The 25,086-nt window shown below is 37.8% G+C and overlaps 1 long non-coding RNA gene across 2 annotated transcripts in view; it reads left to right on the top strand.

The window, feature by feature from the left end:
- LOC109367158 overlaps window positions 1-25,086 on the top strand; it is a 101,446-nt gene that overhangs the window by 35,025 nt on the left and 41,335 nt on the right. The window contains exons 2-4 of one of the 2 annotated variants that reach the window (XR_002113950.2): window positions 9,291-9,349; window positions 10,248-10,382; window positions 12,144-13,693. This is a non-coding gene — a long non-coding RNA (uncharacterized LOC109367158). Of the gene's footprint in view, window positions 1-9,290; window positions 9,350-10,247; window positions 10,383-12,143; window positions 13,694-25,086 lie in introns of those variants that run through there. The other variant, XR_002113952.2, reaches the window with a different exon arrangement.

Genomic DNA, 25,086 nt, shown 5'->3' with positions numbered 1-25,086 from the left:
TCTTAGTGTGACATTTTGTATCTGAAGAAAGTGCACTTCTTTGGATTTAGCTAGGCTACTTCTCAATTCGAAGTTCTTAGACTAAAGCTGTTTAAAAATTTTTTGCAAGATGCTTGCTGGTGACTCCTGGTAGCTGAAGAGAGTAGGATGGCATTTGGAATTATGCGAAAATCTAATGAATTATGACTGTATAACCCAGTTAACAGTTTACTTGATAAAATGTAACTTATTTTCCAGGTGACTTTATTTCCTTTGTGTTTTTGGCTAGTAAAAATTGGCATATTAGTGAAAATGGTAGCACTATGTTATTGTTCTAGTTGTCAGATGGGTATAAGGCAACAACTTCCTTGGTGGTTCTGATATTCTGTTCCATTTCTTCCTTCCTTTTTCTGCTAAATGTCTGTTCTTGCACATCCACCTGAACACTCCTTTTCCCAGATGACTCCATAGTTTCTGCTGCTCTGAGACTAATGGATTGTTAACATTGAATCATTACTATTGAGACTCTTCCTTAACATAATAACTTTGTGTCACTGTTTCCTACTTTTATTTGTTCAGCGTTTGCATTCTCAACTGATCAAGTATCTTTTTTAATCAGAAATGTAGCTGGCTAGTTATTTGTGATCTGCCAGGAGCAATTTACTTCAACAGGGAATGTACTCCATAAAAGTTTTCCTTTGTATGTCTGAGTTGTTCGTATATATTATTCAATATATCATCACCAAATGGAAACTTCTTTATTTATCACACTTTACTTTCATTGAGACTGGGAGAAACCCAGTAATCTCTTCCTCCTGAAAGGTGTAGAAGAGTACATGGTCTTTCCTGAACTGTGGGACTGTAAAAATAGGAGCCTCTGCTGGTCTGCAGACATGTCAGAGTTTCTGTAAGGGAAAAAATTTAAGCTTCTTTCTTGAAGACCACGGGGGAAATGACAGCCAGAGCAGAACTGACAGTACTAGGAAAAGTGGGTAAGGTTCTTTCTTCTTAATGCCAAAACAAAAGTAGTGGTGCACTGTCTGAAACTTGCTGAAGGAGCTTTGTCTCAAGTACTTAATATCGTATGTGAAAATAAAAATGAAATTCTGTATTTCAATTTGTGGGTTACTTGACTCAGTCTACTCAAGGCTAAAATGTTTTCAGAGCTCAAATGGACCCCAAATCTCTCAAATACACTATTAAAATCTTCTTACATTTATAGCTCAGGTAAACCCCCTTGATATCTCTCATCTGTTGAGTGCATGGAGGGGGGTAGAGAGCAACCTTATCACTCTGATTTCTCAGCAGTGTGACTACTTTTTCTATCAGTATAGATACAGGACTTTGCTTGTAGGGTAGGAAGCAAAGCAAGAAGTGTTAAGAAAATCAGAGTTGTTTGGACTGGAAGCATTTGAAGATTTAAAAAAAAATAAGTCTTTATCTTTTGGAGAGTAAACTGCAGTTTCAGTACAGTAGGAAAAATGGACAGAACACTGTTGTGATATCAGTTTTAATATTTTAGGGCTGCCTTTACCTTCTACATCGGTACAGATACTGGAAGCGACAGTAAAAAGGTCTTTCAGAGATAGGAGATAAAGCTCTTCCTAGTGGAATACTGCATCTTGTAGAGTGGAGCATGCTGCAATTTTTAACATATTGCCTCTTTGCAAGTGGTTGCTCTATCTGCCTCTCCTGGCCATGGAGGCTTTGGTGGGTCACTGGTCCTTGCTCCCTGCCTCCTTCAGGCTAACTTGCTGACTTGAACATGAAGAGGAGCTCTACACTAGCTGCGGTGCTGCACTCGCTGCTCCTTTTTTTGTTGTTGTTGTTTAATTTTGTTTATTTTGTAGTGGCAGGTTACGAAAGACTTGTGTGCTTGTATTCCTGGAGACTACAGAAAGGATTCTGCTGTGCAGATTTGTAAATAAGTAGGGAATTGAAGTCAAGCGTTTAACTGGGATGTATTCTGAAACCATGCTGTAGTAGGCATGGCTGGATTCCTATAAGCCAGGACATTGGAGTACATCTGATGACTTAAAAACATTAATTGCAGTCATGTTTGGAAATAGTTTTGGAAGACTGGCTTTATCTTGTTTTGAATGTTGTTTTATCAAGGAAACTTGGAAACCTAAAAGGCTGTCTTGCAAGTGTCTAAGGATAGCGTGTGCATGGTGAGGATGGTTTCTCTGTATCTTAGTTTCTCTGTATCTTAATGTCAGCACATTCCTGCTGTTATGGCTTTGATCACCTTTAGCTTGGTGGTTATCCTGAGCTGATGAAATGCCTCCTAGGAAGCTGTTCTGCAGACCTTGCTTCCACTATCTTCTTGTAATTCACTAAATGCTTGACTGGTTTGGGTTCCCAGTAAATTCACGTTTTGATAATTGTCTGGGGAGAAAATAGTGAGAGAGACTTTGGATTCAGTGTGGCTGTCTCTCTAAATACAAGTATTAAATTATGCCTCTCTCAAACCATCAGCACTAAATAACTGAAGATGGTATCTTTTTCTAGCTGAGTTCTGAGGAAAGAGATGAGCCAGAAGAACATTTAAAAGGCGGTGTATGAGTAAGCAGTCTTCCTGACTGACAGCTGTATTCTGAAATGGAGCCAGAAGTGAAGTTGATTGTAGTTAATGAGTTTTTCTGCTCCTCCAAAGAAAACCAGTGCTGCAGCTGAAGGCAGACACTTGTATCGAGGTTTTTACCTTTCATTTTATTGCTGCTACAGTAGTAGCCACGATAATCTTTAGATGATCATCAGGGTAGTACATGAAATTCAACTTCGAGTTCCACAGTATCTTGTGTCTTCTAGGTCTGAATAACTTGCAGACGTTGTTAGATGGGTTTAGCTTCTCTGTCAAACTTCAGGGGAACAGACACCTTGCTTGTTACTGCCCTGCAGAACTGCTGGCCCAGCTGCCTTGCTTTTCAAGGCTGCTGTTGACTTGTTTGTATCAAAGCATGCTATCTTGGGGGTTTTAACTGCAGTGTGCTAGTCCTTACAGTCCTGTGTGATTTATGTGTTATGGCTGCTATTCAAGGCAAGTGATCCACAGATGTACTAAGAATCTTCTAGACAGTTACTGCTTTACTGATAGATCAGTGCGAGAGGTTTACCATTTCCAACAGGGGAAAGAGTAAGAACATCAATATGCATATCTCCCCCTGGAGTTTATTTACTCTAATAGCCTTTCCAGATAAACAGAAAAATATTTTGCATGTCTGGCTCTGTTTTCTCTTTTGCTGGGAAGCGAAAGATTTTTTGACTAGTGGCTTACAACTTGTTTCTTCCCCTGGTCTTCTGTGCTTTGCGGTTCTCTGTGGAGTACAGATGTTTGTACTTCACAGTAATTACTGCATTTAAGCATAATTAGAGTTTAGCTTCTTTCTTAGCATAATTTTTTTGGTTATTGATGGTTTTCAATGACTCCTTCCATCTGGGACTGGACTACTAGGATCTGGCTTCGTCCGTACTATTAAAAGAGGTTGAAGCAATTTCAAGTAACTGTAGAGCTGAAGGTACTGCTTAGGGTAGATTTAAAAGACCCATAAACGGGCCTTTTTTGTTATATTTTCAATTTAAATCAAGTTGGTCTATTGCAAGCACCGTGTTTGCTACTGTTGTGAAAGTACATTGTGGCCATAAAAGTGATGAGTAATTCAACTAAGCTTACGGAGCCTAGTGGGAATATGCAGGTTGTCAGTCCCAGAGTCCCTGTAGATTATATGCAGGGGCACTAAAACTGGATTTTGTTTGTCATGTTGGCCTGCTGAGCAACTTTTTTTTTTTCCTGTCCCCTTCATCTATAATGGTTTGGGCCTTCAACACTGAGTATGTTTATAGTATTAGATTATAGTTTTGGTAAATATCCTTTTTTTTCTTAAGTTCTCTCTGACTCATCTTTCCACATTTTTAGTTCATCAGTTCAGAGAACACAGGCTCCATGCAGGTGCGGCTGCTCATTTGGAGTAGCGTCTCATTTTGATCTTAGTAGCGTGCTTACATGGTGTAAATTGCCGGTCAGGCTTTGTGATGACGGTAAGGTTATGAGGTGATAACTTCAGAAGTACTATGAAATGGAGTCAAAGGCATGATGTTAAACTTAAGAATAGTTGTCGATGCTAAAGGGAAAACAAGAAAGAACGATTGGAGAAATAGAAGCTGCAGCTTTCTAATGCTTAGATATGCAATGGGACTGCATGTAAGGTTCTTGTTTGTGAAAGTATTTGGTAAGGAAAAAAAAAACTTGGAGTAGTTTTAAACTTTATGGGAATTCTTCACAGAATTGTGGCACCCTTGTAGTGGGGAAGAAACTTAATTGGAGACTTGTTTTCTGACCATCGTGTTTATAATTTGTCCATCTTTCATAATGTTCAAGTATGCTTTTGGTCTTATAGTGCTATTGGAATTGGCTGTGTTTTGTTGATTGGGAATAAAAAGAGACCATGTAAGTCATCAACTGTGACGGGTAAAAAATTTTAAAAAAGAATATAAATAGGGAAAGTCAGGAATAAAAGGGCCAACAGAAAGGTATGCTGCAAATCATGCAACTAGTTCTTCATCTGAACAGCTGAGGAGAAACTTGATCAGGAATTGTAGTTCTCTTGCTGTGGAAGATGATGTCGTGGGAAGAACTTCCCACTTAGTGATGGAAGTGGCCTCTTAAGTCCTCTCATGGGAAGGATTCTTGAAGAAATATTACGGCTACATTAAGAGTTGCTTAAGAAACTTAAGTTGATTGTTTGCATAAGGGCGATTCCAAGAATGTCTTTTGAGAACAACTCTTAAAAAAAAAAAAAAAATTGGATACTAAGAGCCTATAATATTTTGGAGATTAAAAAAAATATTTAAAACGACTTATGTCCTTATTTTCTCCCTTTTGCAGCAACACGAAATGGTGCTGTAGGAGAACCAACATTTGTCCAAACTGCAGTTAATTACAATTTCCAGTATCCCAAATTGCAGCTACTGAACTTTTGAGTTAATTCAGAACAGAAGGGGCTCTGAGGGAACTGAAGATCTCGTATATGCATCCAATGTAATTTCTTTCATTAAGTTGAATTTCTGATGAATGTACTTTAGGATAATTATTTTCCTGAATTGACATTTTCCAAACTAATTGAAAACTGTTCAAATCATGAATGAAGAGGAAGTACTGAGTTAATAATAAGTCACGGCATAACAAGATGTCAGTGCTTGAGTAAGTTATGAACCTCTAACAGTTTACACTTCATCTTCTATTAGAGCTGTTGTTCTTGTGGAGGAGATAAAAGAACAAGGCAACTTTTACCCCTTCAACTGCCACATGAATGCATATTTGAGCTTTCTAGTTAGTTATATGCCATTAGTCAAGACATATTAGCAGTATTATTAAACTGTGTAAAAAGTGCATCAAACTACAACTTGTGCATGAGACTTTAGATTCTCTGGAAAGGTCAGTCTTTTTTTTTTTAGGTGATGGTATGGGGAAGAAGATAGCACTTAACCTTGGATTTTTTCCCTATCGTTTGTACTACTTCCATTCTATGAAGTAAAGTATTTGTAGTACATAACTCAAAGGAAATAACAACAAACAGCAACATAAACTATATATTTGTTTTCAGTATTTCAGTTGACCTTCATATCTGCTGCCTAAATTATGCTTTGCTTCAACAAACTAACTAGCATTAGTATTGTCCTCCATCATTGACTTACCTTCATCTTCTTCCCTGGCAACTCAATGAGACTGAATGCCAAAAATCTGACTGTTTGTTAAGTGACCATCAGGTTGTTTTGGCAAGGAAAGAAAGCTGAAGATTTGCAGAGAGCTCAGGGATGGAAACGTAATAAATAAAAATGATATGCAATGAAAACAGCCCGTAGTTGATGTGCATGTTTGCTGCAGATGTCAGCTTCCAGTTTCACTAATCACCTACATTTCAGTGTCTTCAGTTGTCTTAATTACTGATGCTTGAGTGATGCTAAATACTTTTCTAAGTAATAAAGGTTGAAACAAGCTCTTCATTTTGCTCAGTTTAAGTGTTATATGCTTGAGAAACAGTACTCAAGGCTTAAGTTTTTTTCCTCCTCCCTTTTTGACTCGTTGGCTGAAAGTCACCAGTTGTTAGTTTCCGTGTTTAAAGTGTTGTTATCCTGTTTCTCAAGACTTACTCACCTGAAATCGTGGCCTCTTGTAGTAAGTTTTTTTTATGGCTCACTTTGCCACCACCTTTGCAGGTTTCCTCTGGCATTTATGAGCTTACGTAAAATGTCTTTCAGTTTCCAGTAAGCTTGAACAAATGTCTGTTCCCTAGGTAGTTGTTAGGAAATGATTCCACAGCTAAATAGGAACTACTTTTAATACTATCATTTCAGCAACAGCAAATGTTTTATTTTCACTTGTCCCAACTGGTCTTCATTGAGATGCATTTATTTTGATTTTGCTAGGAGAAAAAATGTGGCATAGACTTGATTATGGTAAGAGGCTGAAAAAATGTGCTGCACTTAAAGAATATTTTGTTTTCCACCAGTGAGTTGAGTAGCCATAGCTTCCGATGGAGGATGCAGCAGGTCTTCTGGACAGAGTACTAGTGGGCATTTACTTCTGGCTCCTTTGGGGTTTTTCAGTAGGGTTCTGTCCTTGGGATCATCGAATCATCAAGGTTGGAAAAGACCTCCAAGGTCATCTAGTCCAGCTGTCCTCCTTTCAGCAATATTTCCAATCTAAGCCAGTGTCCCTAAGTACAACATAGAAATGTTTGCTGAGCTCTTCCAGGGATGGTGACTGAACCATCTCCCTGGGCAGCCTGTTCAAGCGTCTGACCATTCCTTTGGAAAATAAATTTTTCTTAATATCCAACCTGAACAATCCTTGGTGCAACTTGAGGCTATTACCTCTTATTCTATTGCTGTTAGCTGGGAGTAGAGTCTGATTCACACTTCAGCACAACCTCTTTTCAGGTCATTTTTGTGAGCTGTAAGGTTTTGTCCGAGTCTTCTCTTCACCACGCTGAACAATCCCAGTTCCCTGTAAGACTTGTGCTCCAGACCCCTCACCGGCTTCACTGCCCTTGTCTGAACATGCTACAGGCTCTCAGTGTCTTCCATGTAGCGAGGGGCCAGAACTGAACGTGGTACTTAGGTGTAGCCTCACCAGAGCTGCATTTGTAAAGATAGATATCTTTCTCTGCTCCTGCTGGCAACACTGCTTCTGATAGAAGCCAAGATGCTATTGGCTTTCTTGGCTACCTGGGCACACTGCTGGCTCATGTTTTGCCAACACCCCCAGCTCCGTGTCTTGCACACAATCTTCTGCTCGTTCTGCCTGTGCCCGTAGCATTGCCTGGCGTTGTGACCCGAGTGCAAAACCTGACACTTGGTCTTGTTGAACTTGATCTCAGTGTCCTCAGCCCAGCAATCTACCCTGTCCAGATCTTCCTGAAGGCCCTTCCCACCTTTAGGCAGATCACTGGTTCTTCCCAGCTTGATGTCATCTGCAGACTTACTGAAGGAACACTCAGTCCCCTTGTCGAGGAAATCAATAAGGACGTTAAATAGGATATTAACAGTCTTACAATCATAAACAGTATATCGGGCTCTGTCCAATGAAATAATGATGTTTGGAGGATGTAGACTATTTTTCTGTGTTTAGTGATTCATTAGCATTGCTTCAAAAAGCCCCTTTTATTGACCAAACATCCACATAGCCTGATATCCTATCTCTAGCACGGTCACTAGTGGTTGATTTTTAGGAAAACATTTCAAAAACTATGCATGCACGGAATGTTTCTTTTTGCTTAATAAAGCCTTCTGGCTCACAGCAATCAGGCTATGTCCTCTTGACAGAAGGGTTGCATTTAGACCATTGTATATTATCTTCATTGAGAGGCTTGTCATTAAATATGACTAATCTTCAGATTTACTACTTGTGCTGCTTGAGGTAGTGATTTTCTCAAGTATATAAAAATACCTTTTGCTAGGAATAGATTCCTTCTGCTGATGCAGGGCTCTGAGAGTGAAACGTAGGCTAAGCACAGTTGCAAATTTCTACTCATAAACATCATCCCAGCTTTGGTAACTTTGCTTAGATTTTAGTTGGTGAATGTGCATCAATTTACAGTACTTTTCAGTGTTGTTCTTATCCTTTTAATAGATATGGAAAGATCCAGAAACAACCAAAAACAAATCAACAAAAGAATAACTAAAAAAAAAACAAAACAAGCCAAACCAAGGGTGAAAAAATAATTAAGAATAATTAAAAATCATCAATCTCCCCCTGCAACAGCAGCTCAGAAATAATCCCCACACTTGACATTTAACTGTTACCAGTTACTATAAGTCACAGTGACTGTAGCTAAAACTTCAGATGTTCTCTATTGAAACACCTGTATTGAAATTATCAAGAATAAAAGATAACTGTATTTATTTAACTAGATTTCCCTCTGTTCATGCTCTATGTCTCTATTGTGCTGGTGGACCAGCACTGAGGGAAGTACAGAAATTCCATAGAGGCAGCTGTGGGGTAAATGTGATGCTGGGGCTTTTTCAGCTCCCTAGCAATTAAAGTTTGTTTATATACATGGTGTTTCACACATCATCTCAAGAAAAACAAAAGAGATTACATTGGTATGTGAAATGTTGGTTTATGATAGATATATGATGCTGTCTATACCTATAGGTACAGAAGTGCTTTCTTTGTAAGGGAACATGATGGATTAAAAAAGAAATGACTAGTTCAGTAAGAAAGCTTTTTTCCATCCTCCCTAGATTTCTAAAATGTTGTCTTCTCTTAAAAGTTTGATTATGTGTAACACAAATACAATGCTGTTTTCATTTCTTAGTTGCGTTTTCTGTGTGTAGTAAAATAATAACAGTAAAGTGACTGAATAGATGGGTCTCATTTCCTGAGTATTTTCTGCAAACTGCAAATCCAGATGAGTACGTCGTAATTCAAGTAGAATACTTAATGTTTTTGTCTTAAAAAGGATTATATTTTATCTTTTGAAATGATAGGAGTGAATACTGTAGCATGCTAAAGAGTCTGTTTCTGCTCCCATAGAGCATAGGAGGAAGAAGCAGAGAAACAGAAAACACAGTGGAGTGTCTGCTGCAGTCACCAATTCTCTCAGCTGCAGAGTAGAGGAAACCTTCTGGGAAGTTATTTGACATTTAACAGCATGTTGTACATAGGCAGGTGCTGAGTGAAGCTGGGTTTTTTTTGCTTGTTAATGATTTTCTTTTCTGACCTTTATTACTAATGCATCTTCTTTAAGAAGCTTTTAATGTGTGAAGACAAAAGGTTGTTTTTATTCATCTTACTTCTTTGCATACAGAAACAAGAGAGGGATGGTGCTGACTGAAAGGAAATCGACTCTTTCTAATGAAAAATAAGGTAATTTGTTCTCCTACTGCTTTTATTCATGTGTTTAATCTGTATGAACTTGAGTAATCCTTTTCTGTGATAGCTACTGGCATTGTGCTTTTAGGGGAAAAAAAAGATATTTTTAGAATGGTAGAGATGAAAAATTCACTGTTTGCCTTCTATAATGCTAATGTTCTTCATGATATCAATATTCCGTAGCTGAATCATGAGTAGTCTGGTCAGATTTTGCTCACAGATTTAAATCTAGAATTTCTCTTTTGGGCATACTGAATAACTGAAGCCAGTATTTCACTGCTTGACTGAGGTATTGTACTAATGTTCAAGATGGAATTTGAGATCCCAGTATTTATTTTTTTTAGAGGGTTTTCTAGTTTTTTTTGTGTTTTTTTCTAACTAAATTTACTATGTAGTGTTTTTTGTTCTCTCCTCCTTTATGCACGAGTACTTTGCTTTGATGTAAAGAGCAGTTATATGCCTAGAATGAAGGGCCTCTTAAAAGAGGGTCTGACCCTGATGCATAAGGGAAGTCTTGCAGCAGATGCTTAGTACCTTTATTTGATTTTGGATTGAGCAGGCGTTGAGGCCACCTATTCTTTGGAAGGAATAAGCTCCAAGAGTGGAATTGCTCTTTTTCTTACTCTTTATCTGGTACTATGAGCACTGCTTCTGTATTTGGCTGAATAGTAGTAGAATGAGGGAATAGCACCAAGCTTAGGGTGCTTTTTGTTGCTAATGAAATACTTTATAGTTGGCTCGTAAGATACTTCTGTACTATATGGACCAGTAGTTGAATAGAAATGATAGTACTGTTTTACGGATTGTTTATTATGTCTGAAAGATTTTCAGTGTGATATAGTGACTTATTTTAATATTATACTTGCGCGTTTATCTGTATATAATTCCATAGGACTATTTGCTTGGAAAGGACTATTTAGGAGTGTGTGACTTCTGTACGTATGCAGTCAACATGATACTGGTTTCTTCGGCTTGATCATCTTCTGGCTATGTTCCTTTGGGTGGTAAAAGGATATAGAAGTCTTACGTAAGTAAAATTCTGGCTACGATAACCCTATGTCACATCCTTCAATGTGTTATTATTCTGCTGTATGACTTAAAGAAACTATTTTTAGCAAAGGGTTTTGAGTTAGATCACTTTCTTAGCCATTTTCCTTCAAGTGTTTGAATTTCACGGGAGCCTCTGGCATTTTGTAAAACAGTTTCAGGATGATTGACCATTTAAACCAAGTATGAGGAGATATGGTGGGTGCACAGTTAAAAAATGTCACAATTTTCTAGACTCGGTACATAGGTAACTGAGTGATTAAAGGCCAACGACTTCAAATAAATCAAATCAAATGATGTAGCGCTTGCTAGGGGCTTACTTTCTAGCAGTTTATGGAATAGCCATTTTTAGAAGCTTCCACTGTTGGGTGCTATAAATGATTGCTGCTTCTACAAAGACAGATTTCTGTTAAATTTAATATTCCTACTCAGTAGAATGTAATTTGTAGCCGTAGTAAATAAAACTAAAAATCTGTGTTCCTGTCTGATGCACGTGTTTGCCATAGGAAATGATAATTCAAATTTTGGGCATTTAGTTTGTCAAGATAATAAGCAATTATAATAATTTAGTAATTAAAATAAGCTTTGTCATAAAATTTTAACACCTTAATAGGCATAGCTGCTAGCTTTGTGTTTTTTTAATAATCGACTGAAACTTCTGTGAATGCAGGAAATATAGTGTGTTTAAAAAAAAAAAGTGCTCAGAAGAGTGCTGCTGAAACTGTGCTCGTATTTTTGTTACCGGAACCTGACTTGGTTGCTTAAAGCTTGGCGTGGAAGAAAAGTAAATGTTTTGGAAACTCATCTGAATGCTGAACAGCTAATTTCAGAAGTAACTGTTGTGAGGTGAAGACTGATTTGTTGCTGTTCATTATTTGCTGTCAGAGGCACGTGCATGTCTGCATGCACAAATGCTTATAGTTTAACGACAGACTTTGATTCTAGTTCAAATGTACATAAATTATACTACTCGTATAAAAAGAATATTTACTGTAAAATTGCGAAGGATGCCTCCTGGCTTCTGGGTGCTGTAAATCTTCAGTAGCATGGTAGTACATTTTCAGTTCAGGGGAAAAAAGATGCTGTTTATTCTTTCAATTTATCATATTTCAATGTAGTAGAATAACCTATTAGGCATGTTAAGGATATTTATTTGCTTTTGACTAGCAAAGGAATTGGTTATTTAGATTCGGAGTGGGCTAAGAAGTAGACCTGAGCCAGGGTCCTGCATCTGCTAGTGGTGATGAAACATTTTCCTTTGGACTTTGCTGTAGACTTAGGATGCTGGTCGTTAGCTTTGTTTATTTATTATCCATCCAATACTGACTTGAGTGCAGGTGGCAAGCTTATGATAATGATGGGTCTTCAGCAGTGGTAAGCAGGAGAAATTCAGGGGCTCTGCAGTGGACCTGTTATGGAGAGGACCCATGCTCATGGACTGCAAGAGGGAATTAATGGATCAGGAGCAGGAGAACTGACATGTATGGTCTACAATGCCTTTCTATTTCTCTCTGTGCTACTTACAAGGTAGAGGAGTGGGGAATGAAGCGGTAATGCTGAGCTTAGGGAAATGGGGGTGAGGAAAAGGGTTTTAGTTTAGTCTGTTTCTCACCTATTTCAAATGGCTACAAACTAAATTTTTCCGAAGTCAAGTCTGTTTTTACTGTGAAGGTAATTGGCAAGTTATTTCCTTATTTTTATATTGACCCACGAGCTTTTCAATTGTATTTTCTCTTCCTAGCTCTTCAGAGGAGAGGAAGTGAGAAAGCTAGCTGGGTTGGCAGCAGAGAGCTGGCCAAAATCGATCCACTCCAGATGCCACGTGAGATGTGTATGTTCCTAGTATCTTTCAGTGTGAAGTCCTAAAACTGTGAGTTTGCACACGCAGGTTTTCTGTGTACTTCCCAGGAAGAGCCAGGTGTTTGCAATTGTCCTCCCAAACTCAGACATGTTACCGAAAGGCTATAGTTGTCAAACCGTGCTCCATAAAGCCGCGGTGGGCAGTGCAACTGAGCTGCACAGCCTTACGTGTGGCATTTTCTGATGGAGGTTTGGCATTATGCTAATCTTGAAGCAATTTGTACAGATCCTAATCCAAATTCCTGAGGAACGTATTGTTGTTTGAGGTTTTCAAATCAGCTGAGAGTCAGAACTAGAAAGCAATATGGCTTATGTGCCTCATTGAAAGTCTGTGCTGTGGTTTTAGCTATAGCTATTTAGCTATGTATTTGTATTTTAGACAGTCCCAGCCTGGGAGGGACTTGCTTCCAGATGTCATGTGAGCAGGAAAGAGGAAGGAAGGTTGCTGAGTAATAGTTACTAATGTGTGTAATAAATACTGTGGTGTTAGGCGCATCTCTTCATTGACACGGAGGACTTCAAGCTTCTAGCCTCTTTGAGGATTGAAGTATTAAGTAAAAAAAACAGTTCATGTTTTTAATTGGAGATGAGAATTTATAAGAATTTTTATGCATACATTTTCAAGAACACTGCAATTTGTATCTTACTAAATGTTATGCATGTCATTTCCTTGCTCTCTTTTCTGTTATTAGGTCCTTCGGGATAATTTTTTTTTTCCTAAGAAAGAAGCAAACTTTGTAACTTCTCTCCATCTTTGTCAGTCCTGTTCAGTGCCCAGTTCCCCCACCTTCCCCCCCAAAAAAAACCCCAAAACCAACAACAATGATAAAAAAAAAAAAAAAACAACTACTTGCTAAATATGCATGAATTTCGAGCAATTGCTATGGAGTTGAAGAAAAAAGCCTACCTAACCATGTTATGTTTCAGTTTCCCATATATTGATATTCCCAATTGGAGTGCTTACACTTTGCTGGATTTCTAAATTACTTAGCAATCTACACATAAAAAGATATACTAAAAAGTGCAATTACGTTTTTGCTTCTCAGGAATAGCTCCAGAGGGTCCATTTTGTTACAGCACATAAACATTTTGACATTGCTACTTATTTTTAAATATTTAGGAATTTAGAATTGTTTTTTTGATCAGTACTCTAGTGGATTTTCTAGGAAAGTCATTAATGTTTATTGTGTAAATCTTTCATGGTTTCAAGTTGAGATAGTAGTAGAGAAGTAACCATTCCGGTCTGTTACTGGCTCAATTAAGTCATGCTGCTTTTTTAATATTTTGGACCTTTTTTTGTGTGAATGTTTGCCTTTTAAGACTTTTGTTAAATTAATTTAAGAAAAAAGTCATGTGGATGGAAAGAAGCTTAATTATATGGAGGACTGTATTTAAAATAAAAGGGATTAACAGTGCTGGAAGTAACTTAAATTGGCCTTCGTCATACTTGACATATATAATTACAAATAGTTTTTTTTCTCTAACGTATAAGATGTCATACAAGTTTGCTACTGCAACATATTTATGTTCTAATGAATCTATATGCTTATTTCCTAACGCAGGATTTATACTGCAGCAATGGCAGATTGAACTTTACAGGTGTCAATTTGAATTTATTACGTCTGAAAGCATTAAACAGTGCTGAATATTTTGAGACTGATCTTAGGATGAGTTGCCTTTCCTTGAACTGAAAGCGTTGTTAGCCTCAAGATTTGGCAGACAAAAATGAGTAACTCTAAATGGCTGTGCTGTCGACAATCGCAAGCTTGCTTGCAATGCTTGCTTAACATAAATTACGTTGTTATAGCCTTTATCATATCTCAAATGTTGTTAAAATGGCAGAAAAGCTTCAAAGTAAGTTTGCGTGTTGGCTCGTGAGTCAATAACCAGAGAACCATGTGCTGGATGGAAATAATAGAATTATGACATACTTCTGAGACCTGATGTAAACAGTACTGTAATGCAGCTGTGAAAATGTTACTCATGGCTTAGTATATCTAAGTTCAGCTGTAGAAGTGTGAGATTGTATCAGTGAATCTTTCCTGCATTCAGATAGGTAATAACAATGTGTTTCCAGCATTTCGGTATAAGCATAAAGCTGCAGTATTTTCCTTTCCTATTTGATATCTTTTAATATCTTTTAAATAGTTAAATAGTTATAGAGTGAGACTGTATTATTTTTATTGAAGCTGTGCAGTCTTTTCTGTTCTGTTGGACTGTGGAGTGGTATGTGCATGTATTTCTATGCGGTTTAGGATTCTGTAAGTCGGTGATCTCTCTAGGGCATATTAAAATGAGTGTCTTTTCTGGCTAAGGATGCAATTCTTACAAACCATTTTTCAGCAGTGGTTTCAATTTTCAAGAGCATGCTCTGTATCAATTGAAGTGTTAAGGTCTGACCAGCCACTGTCAGTGTTGCAGTGCTGTGTAGCTTTGCTTTGAGATAGAATGTGATTACTGATGTTTTTTGGCTAAATACTGCATGCACGATACTGGTTATGGCCATGTTGTGAAACGCCTGTAAGATCAGAAGCAGGTAAATTTCACTCCTTCAGTAAATTTCAGCTAAATGTTACTGATGGTAAGACTTGGATTTATATGTATGCTGGTAAGACTTAGATTTATACTAAGGAATAGAAGATAGCATAATTGTATCACAGATCTGGAAGCTGCATCATCCCTTACATGGCTTAAAAACCCTTGTGTGTTTCAGAGTGTTTTCAGGCCCATCTTTCTGTGCGTCTTTGCCTGCTCTTAATTGAGATGCGGTTTGTCACCATACCACTGGAATGAGGCTTTTATATGTATATAAAAACGCTTATGTGTGTACTGAAGTTAAATAGCAGGCATTGTTCAGTTATGAACTCAAAGGTTCAGTTGAGAGAAGGGATGTTTCCATGTAATTTTTGATGTTAGTGTCTTAGTAAGATACTGCATACCTGTAGTAAGGTCAGTAAAATAAACTCTCTTAGTAAGGTATTGAAGGTATTGTGTAGGGCAGTGAGTTACCTTTTAATGGTTTAAGTTCCTTACTTGAGTAGGGCCTATTTTTAAATAACCATTTGTGTGGCCCCTGATATCATACTGTGAAGACACTTGAGAAAGTTTGTATACCTTAATTAGAACAGTAGCTTTTATTTTTTTTTCCTATATATTTGCTTTTCAAAGGCTTCTTAAGACTTTTAAGCCATACTGGATAAGAAGAATGTTGTGCAGAGAATTCATGCTAGTTGAATGCTGTAAACTAACATTTTAGTATAAATGGTGACAGTTGTGATGCCCTTGTTGCCACTTAAAACATCGTGCAGCGTGATGTAGATAATGCCACTATAGTGTCTGGAGGGAGGCAGCTGCTGTCTTCGTGCTGCTCATGAAGAGAAAATGTAGGGATCACAAAGTTGTCTGGAAGAACTAGGGCCAAACAGCAAGTAGACAAGCATGACCTCTGATTTTTCTCAGTAGCTGTTTCTCTGAAGCTGTTGTAGTTCTAGTCCAGAGCCATGTGTGTTAGCACTCCTGCAGACCAATGCATCCCAGTGGCACCTGAACTTCAGGTCTCCGCAGATAGCAAGGGCTCAAAGAGCTTTATTACTGAGAGGCTGTGCAGTGCTACTTGGGTGTATGTGCTGCCTGTTGTTGCACTCTTTCTTCCAATAATACTAAAAAATGCAATTTATAACTAGTGAGTTATAAGAATTATTTACTTCTATTTTTACTATAAATTATAAGGCTTTCCTTTCCCTGCCCTCCCGGATTAATAAGATGCTGGCAAGCCTTAGTGCCTTTTAGCCTTGATTCCCTCATTTATCTTGCTGCCTCTCCTTCCTGCCTCCAGATACTACAGACGTACTGTCCAGGTAGTAAAGCCTTCCCTTCCCTACTGTTGGAGGTAGACCTTTCTAACCCATGCCTGCTTTGATAGTTGTTCTTTTTCTAGATTTTCTTTTGTCTATTTTCACTTCATGTTTTAACTTATTCTTAATCTCTTGTTTTCCCTCTATCCCTTTCGTGGAATAAGCATGCTTTAATCCTCCCTGACTTGTGCCTACCTGCCCTTGACTCAGCTGTTATTCTTTTTAGTATCTGAAGTTTATTATTACCGTGTTTATGGTGACACCTATTGTGGATTCCATCTCAGCATCTCATGTTCTACTAATCTACTTTGAATAGCCTTTTCTCAGCAAGAGCTAAGAGGTGAATCTTGCACCTCTGCAACTTCTAACTCTAGCTCATTATCCGATTTCTGGCACTTCACTTTTTCTTGGTTGTTCTCAACTATTTTTTAACTTCAGTTCCTTTGGGAATTTGTGGGTTGCTATATCCAGAGTTGAAGGATATGGACTTAAAATTGCACATTAAGTGCTAAATTGCATATGGATCTGCTTCAGTGTCAGTTTGCCCAAACTGTGCTTTCATCTTGCCTTTCAGAGAGCTCTTCCTGTGCATTTAGCCGTGAATTCAATTTCATTGTGAATCAAACAGCTGCTTAATCTTTCCTGTCAAGTTCTTCCTGCCATTGCTTTTGATGGCTGAAGCAGATATTACTTCCCTTCCTGCTATTTGTACCATTGACTTTAGCATCACTTTCAGTAGAGATGTTTCCAAGTATTCATGTTTTGTCTGTCTGTATTTTGCATATTCTTATGAAGATGGAACAATATCTTTATATATCTCTCTGTTACCTGAAACTTTTAACTGAGTTCATTTTGCTCTGTGCTTTCAGTTAAAGCAAGTTCCTTCTCCTAATCTTTCAAAAGGTAACATTTGGTCACATCAGTTAGAACTCTTGCAAAAATAACTTTATTGGGATTTTTTATTGCTCTTTTCCTTGAGGCTCAGTCTTGCATTATGCTTTCCTATTAAACGTTAAGACTTTTCTTAGTCTCCAATAGCTTCCCTGTTCTCCCTTTTAATTTTAAGTCTCAGTTGTCCAGCATATATTGTGCTCTCTTTTATAAGCCTTTGAAATAAATGAAATGCCAAAACAAGGCACTTAGAAAAAGGAGTAATTTATTACCTTAATGCTCTGTCTTCAGAAGTCTTTGTTGTGATGTTTACAGGAAATTGTCAGTGGTAGTGCCATCTTTCTATGGAATCATGAAATTTTTTGAGTTGGAAGGGACCTTTAAATGTCATCTAGCCCAACTCCCCTGCAGTGAACAGGGATATATACAGCTAGATCTGGTTGCTCAGAGTTCTGCTGAGGCTGGCCTTGAATGTCTCCAAGGATGGGGTGTTTCCTACCTCTCTGAGCATCCTGTTCCTGTGCTTCACTACACTTATTGTAAGAAAAGGTTTTCCTTATAACTAATCTAAGTCTCTCCTGTGTTAGTTTGAAACCACTTCCTCTCATCCGACCACAAAAGATACTGTTGAAGAGTCTGTCCCCTTCTTTCTTATAGCCCCCCCCTTTAGGTGCTGTGAAAGGCTGCTATCAGGACACCTTGGAGCCTTCTCCACACTGGACAGCCCCAGCTCTCAGCATGTCTGTAGGGGAGGTGTTCCATCCCTTGAGCCGTTTTTGTGGCCCTCCTCTGGAAGCACTCTAACAGATTCGTGTCACTCTTGTATTTAGCATTTCTGACATTCATTGCTTCTTATGTAATTTGATGTTGACTTGTATGTCTGTGATTTTTTTCTTTAATTGTCATTAACTACCTTTCTTAATTTTGAACTAATATCTGTCTGTATCTGTACAGTAGATACTACTGGAGAGCACAGTGGTCCTCGATCGGCATTTGTTAAGGCTCTAGTGATATGTAATCATTTAATCTGAGGAAATCACTAAATCTGTGTTATCTAATAAAATTACCTAGATGATTTTTTAATAGCTTGTGTTCTCTGTTATTTCTGTAGCAATTAGTATGTTACAATCAAACAATATATGGAATTCCATGTGTTAGAATGACATATTTGGCAGTAATGAAACACCAATCTTGTTTACAACAGATAATTGTGTAGATAAATATATTTAATAACAGACTGTAGTGTATCCTTCTACAGTTCTGTCTTGGTTCATTGACTCTTGCTGTATCCGATGCTGTGGTGAACCATGTCATAGTTATTGAAGCATGGGGCTTGCTAACGTTGGGCTGCCTGGGGCTGAGTAGGTTGTGGCTTCTCGGGTAAGTTTGCAGGATCAGCTTTTATTAGCTCTTCTGTGCAACTTGGATGACGATTGTCATAATGCAAGCTACGGTTAGTTTAAAAAATTAAAAAAAAAAAAAAGACTCCTAACAGCTGTCTGCTTTTCGTAGGGGAAACCTGATGAGTACGATATTGGAAATGTGAGTGCATGATATCTAGCAGCCTCTATCTGAGTAGGTGTTGCAGCTAAAATAGCTTGCAGTTCTTACCATGTGAAAGAAAGTTAGGGAAGGAAAAAGACTAGTAATATCAGTGGATTGGCTTACTACACTAAGTGACAACTCTTCTACAGTGCATGAATGCACACTGAAGTCAATCAGGAAAATGTTTTTGTCTTCTGTTGTGAATTGCATGTTCTCCTACTGTTGGTATTGAATATAAATCAAGAGCTGCTTGGCTCTGTTTCACTTAACAGGTTGTACTTAAAGTGGCGGTAGGAAGATAAAACTATCAGCGATGGTACTTGATTATTGCGCTTCTATGTTCATCAGAACTGAGATTTCTAAGAGGAAAATTTTGTGAAGTTGAAGATAGATCTTTGAAATTACTTGACTTCTTTAGTGTTGGATGAGTGGTAGTTAAAGGAATAGCAGCCCCTCCCCCTTCTTCTTTTAATTAAAAACACATCCCAAAACAGTGGATTGAATGATTTCTGTTCTTTAAGTCTGCAAACCAAGAACCAGATGAGGATACTGTTGCTAAACCACTCCTTCACTGAAAGGAGCCTGTTCCTGATAGGAAATGTTGTTCATGATTCTTTATTTGGCAGAAGATACACCACAGCCTGGCTGCCAGTTTCTGTGTGCTGCACTTTTCCGTTGAATCAGTTTCTCATTTCTAGAATATAACCACTGCTTAAGTTACTGTGTACTTCGTTGATAAGGTGTCAATAGATGGCAGCAGCAACCTCTTGAAACAAGAGTTAGCTTACCAGCGAAGTGAACATCTTCCACTAAAGTTAACTAATTCTAAGAAAATGCACTCTACTAAACTAATGCACTAAAGGCAAAAGTTGCTTTTATTTTTGCTTTAAAACAGAATTTTGAAGCTGCTGATTAAGCAAGCTCAGTTTAGACTTCGAGCAAGATTATGAGAGAAGTGAAGCCAGATGTGCTTGAGTCATCTTGCGATTGATACCAAGGAACTAGCTAGTAGATGCCCCTTACTTATACTGTCCGATGTGAACTTAAAGCTCATCAGTGCTTGCTGAATCATGTAATCATTAATGAAGTTTATTTTTAGCGGAAGGGAGAAGAGAGCTGTTTGAATATCCATCTACCACGATGCCAAGGTGCTGGTCTTAAAATAGCATCCCAGGTGACCCTAAACTTTTTTTTTTTGAAGTTCTTGCTACTTCAGTGGCTTCGTAGTTTGAGAGTATCTTTACTAACCGCAAACGTTTATTTTCTTTATTTTTTTTTAATTATTGCTTGAGTGATGGTAGCTAATATTAAAGTCTGACGTTGTGAAAGTGGTTTTAGATCTTCCAAATGCGTGCAGTTTTGCCAGCACTGGGCTTTATTTATTTATTTATTTTCATTTGGTTGATGAAGCTAGTGAGATCCTGCAAGTCTGCCCTCAGTTTTAGGTTTGGATCTCTTCTGCTGCTTCAGCAAATGTTGCTATCTTACTATACACATCCTTATTCCTGGACATCTATTAATGCACTTCATTAATCACGTGCACCTTGTCTTTGTTCTTGGCTTCCTCAAGTTCTCAGACCTCATACCATCTTTACTATTTGACAAGTCTACTTGATATTTGATGTTTTTGTAGACTTTTCCAATGACCTTTCCTTAGAGTAGATTTTTTTAAAGAATAAAAAAAGATGTGGAACACAAGCTCGTATATCAAAAAATGGATATCTATGCGCTGTTTCAGAAGGGTAAAAAAGCTTTCCTAAATATAAGAACATTCTGAAATATTCCCATGAGAAAGATAAGCCTTAGCATTGCTGGCAAGGCCTGCTTTTTATCACAGCATAACACACTAGTGCTAATGGATCATTTCTTCAGAGGATGACAATTAACTCTATTTCTGCTAAGTGCACTGCAGATACTGCCACAGAGTAGTACCTGAATGACAAGCCCATCTCCTACCAATATCAGGTGACTTGATTTGATTTCCTTGGAGTGAGGATTAGTGCTATTGCTCTGGGCAGATTTACCAGTAATTACGAAGAGTCTGCAGCTGTTCACTGTCTCCATGTTTTGCAGGAGTTATTTGGTGATAGTGGCTTGCTGTGTCACAAAGTTAAGTTGAAAGAAGACCAATGTATTTGTTCCTTTAAAAATAAAGAAAAATTAAAGCAACTAAATGAAAGCGTTCTCTGAAAATAGCTAGCAACGCTAATGTCATTTCAAAATCAGTAGGTGGAACTGTTTTTAGGTGACCCAGTCTTATTTATTAATATTTTCCAGATGCCCAGGAAGGTTAAATGCACAACCTCAAATGCTAATGGGACACTGAGGGTTTATATTAATGCAATCCAAGGGCATTATAGACTACAGTAAGAGACCAATGTGCTCAGTATTTTAGAGAAATAAATGCGGTATCCAGTTGGCTTTTACTAATTAAACTTTCTGTGAGGAGCAAGACCATTTTATCAATTGCTTGGTACTTGGGCTGCATTTGATAGATTCTACTCTACTCAACTTGATTTTAATAACCATGTGTGGCTTTTCCAACCAACTCCTAAGTTTATTACCAAGTTGATTAGTTCTGAAATCATTTGAAGTGAAAATGACTGAAGGAGGGATTAAAAAGCACAGAAGGAAGCATTAGGATGGTAGAAGTCTTTCTGTGTGTGTGCTTCCTCTTTTAGATTTGTCAGCTTTGACTTTTTTTCTTTAGGGAAATGTTAAAAAGGTTTTAAGGAGCTAGGAGCCATATCTGAAATGCTGGACATGTGGTTACTACTGGAAGCCAAATCATCAGTTGGAATATTTCAGACTTCTGTGTATTTCTCTGAATAAATATGAGAACTTACGCGTTCCTGAAGCATTTTCTAATAACCATTTTTTTTTTATCCAGTATGCAGTTGTTGATGGAGGCAAAGTCTGCCTTGAAAATATCAATTGGTCCTGCAGATCTCTCTGAACACTTTGAAGACTCATATGTTATTTGTATGACCTTAAGGGATTGGTACTTGCTGTGTCTCGTCTTGGAATCTCTCTTTGCAGTTGGTGGTTGTCACATTACGGTTCCATTTTAAAAAGGCACCTTCTGGTGCTGGTTATCTTAACTTGCAGATGAGAAAACAATCTGCGTTCTGTAAGTTAAAATACCGTTGAGGTATTTTTAAGATTGAGAACTGTGTTCACAAATAGAATTCCTGTGATAAAATAATTAACGCTTGAAGAAACGTAATTATTAGGTGTTAGTCTGGCCTAAACAAAAAGGTGTGAATTGAAAGAAGAAAGAGTGTGGTTTTACATATGTTAATGCTAAACTGTAAAGAATGATTCGATATGTTTAATAATCCATGTTGAGTGAGTTTAATGAGAATTAAATTTGTGACAACAAAACGTTCCAATCCTGTGATCTTATGTCAAGGCTACAACCCCTAGGCATGTTTCTGAGCTGTGTAATGTAAATGCAGCGAAGTGGCTTGGTGGCAGCTTAGATATTCAGCTCCCAAGTGCTCACCTGAGCACTGTTTGGGTGCAGGTGCTCTTGCTGTGACAGGCATAGTACATCATGGAGAAGGCACCATGGGATAAGTCATAGGCTATTAATAATAATCAGAGGCTTTAAATACCACTGAAGTCTGACCTTTGCAAGGAAGCTTGATAGCCTCTGCTAGAAAATTTATTCGTTCTGTGGCCTGGAGAGAAGGAATATATTTTTGTTTGCTTTTGTTTGACGTGTTGCTTAGATCTGAAATAAAAATTACTTTTGTTGAGCTATTCTCTACAGAGAAGGAAGGGTTATTCTTAGGAAAGGCAATACAAATAAGTATACTGAGTTTTATCTGGCAGATTTTAAACCAGGAAGGCAATGCAGCTTCTCACCTTATCTTGCTAATAACAAGTAAAGCTGTTGAAGCTTTTTTTTCATTTCTCTAAAGCACAAGTAGTGGATCTAAAATTATTGAACAGAGAGTCCAGTGACTTGAAAATGTCACCAAACATAATTTAATAATGTCATAGGTGCAAAAATAAAATTCTTGCTAGAAAGTTCAGAATTTCTCATCCTTGCACGTTAGAGGAGAAGTGAAGACAGTTATCTGCTTCTTTCCTCTGACAAAAGCTGTCTCAGTAATACTTCCCGCTTGTTCTGGAGACTGTGGAGAGAGGTGGAAGTCAAGTCAAGGCTTTTGCGTCTCGGGATCTGTAGAGATTCAGGTCATCACCTCCAACGAAGAAGTCAGACTGCATTAACTGACCATGACTTGTTGTAGTATACACTGAGCCAAGTTGTAGAGTAAAAATTATCATACTTAGCTATGCTCTGATTTGCTAGCAGGTCTCCTCGTTGGAGCTCTTGAACTGATCCAGTCTGGGCAGCAGTTTGTGTTGCTATTGACTGATTTAACGGACTTCTATTGTAAGTTTCACCTTGGTGCTTATGTATACTTTGCACAGTTATAAACCTCTTAATAACTGATTTCAGTTAGATTTCAAGTTGGAGATACTACTACTGTTCCTTGACTTCTTCAGAAAGTCATCAATTGATATTTTTTCGGCCAACTGTTCAGATCCACTATAGCTAACGTAACTAATAGTTTCTTTCCTATTATAAAGGCTTTTTTTCTATCCTAGCAGAGAGAAGTTGTGGAAAAAATCCATTGAGGCATTTTTTGTGTATATATATTGTGCAACAGTGTGTGGCTGTCTTATGTCCTTCAGAAACTTTGATTAATAACACTGATAAGCCAACAGTACCGGAAATGGCAGAAGGAAAAATCAAAAACCTTAATCTGAATTTGGATTAAAATGGTGTTGCTCTAAGACGGATCACTGTTTATCTTGCTTAAATTTCCCTTGATGTCATAGAGGTAGATGCCAACCTGTTGGTTTATTTCAGACTATTATATATGCTTATTTGCAGCTAAACTTCAGAAAGATTGCATAACGTAACTCAAAAAGATGAGGATCGTGTTCCACAACTCATACATCTTGGCTGCCTTTTGAATTCAGAAAAGCTTTCAGGGCATGGCAACAGCCAGACTGTGTTTATGCTCTGGAGGTGCGCTGTAATTTCAGCCGTTCTGATTCTGGTCCACTGGCTTGTCATTTCTTTCTTTAGTGATAGTTTTATTATTTTATAGGCTTCTTCTATTTTTTATTCTTTATACTGGCGTTTTAAGCTCACACCTGAGACATTCTGAATTATCTGGTTGGCAGGATTAGGGCTCTCATCTTACTGAATAATGCGTCCTTGTTCTTTCTGTAGAACAGCTTGGAGAAAATGGAAACTTTCAGTCACAGAGATCCTGATTATCCTGTTTTCTCTTCTCTCTCTGTCTACCCCAATATTTAAAGTAGATGCAAATGTATCTTGTCTAAATCTGCAAACAAGCTTGGCTTTTAGCCTCAGTATCACTTTTTTTTTTTACTGGAAAACCTAACTTAGATAGCTATTGGGAGATAAATGCCCTCAAATTCTTTCTGTTTGATGCTGGAAGTAAGTTGGAATTGTCTGAACTACCAGTACTAACAATTACATCTTCTCCAATAAATGGTTAGCTGTTAGTTTTGTTTTTCCAGCTGTCGCTTTTAAATAACAGGGGATCTAAGTCGTCTTTGCAGACATACAAGCTATTTCGAATGTTTTCAGTCCAACTCTACAATATTTTACAGATAAATGTTTTTTTGTTGATTGAAGCTTGAATTGTCATGCGAATGAGCTTTTGAGTGCATAATCTAATTTATACAAATGAAATAAATTGATGATGAGATTGAACTGTAATTAACTTGTTACTTGATTTCACAATTACTTTGCTTACTCATTTTTTTTTTTTCAAATTACTTGATTCTCCACATTTCTTTTAGAAGGTCTTTGTCTATGAGTCTGATGCTCAGACTTGAAAGAATCTGCTGAATTATATTCATGGAACAGACATTTGTAGTGTTAAGTCCTAAACAGTGCTTCCTGTTTAGCAGGAAAAAGTAACCTGAAAATGGGATCTTGTGCTCTATGGATAAAGCAATGTGATTCATGTGTAAACATTGCAGGGTAAATTAAGTTATCAGATATGATCTTCTGTATTCTAGAAGTTCTGATCAAGGCTACATGAGCCAAGCTTCCAAGGCCGGGCTGGATGTGGCTCTGGGCAGCCTGGTCTGGTGGTTGGCTGCCCCGCACATAGCAGTGGGGTTGAAACCAGATGATTATTGTGGTCCTTTTCAACCCAGGCCATTTTATGGTTCTGTGATGTTTTGGTAGCTGCTCTCTGGTCGTTAGTTTCTCTCCATGCTCATCATGAATCAGGATTGTGTAAATCCTGTAAAAGGTTTATGGCTTCATGTTTCCCTGCTTCGTCAAAGAAGTCATTAAAGGGAAGTCAGTTATGTACTGAATTTGGCATTGCTCCCCTTGAGGTCTCTTTTCCTCTGTCCGTACTTCTCACTTGTCAGTAAGCAATTCTCATGACCCAAATAGGTTTTTAATGGTATTGATATGCATAGCTACCTAAATCATGAGGGTTGCTTTTTTGGACTGTCCTTAAAAAA

The sequence above is a fragment of the Meleagris gallopavo genome, chromosome 4, assembly GCF_000146605.3.
Source record: "Meleagris gallopavo isolate NT-WF06-2002-E0010 breed Aviagen turkey brand Nicholas breeding stock chromosome 4, Turkey_5.1, whole genome shotgun sequence".
Lineage (NCBI taxonomy): Eukaryota > Metazoa > Chordata > Aves > Galliformes > Phasianidae > Meleagris > Meleagris gallopavo.
Note: the sequence above shows the minus strand (reverse complement) of the source record. Positions and strands in the feature narration are given on the sequence as shown.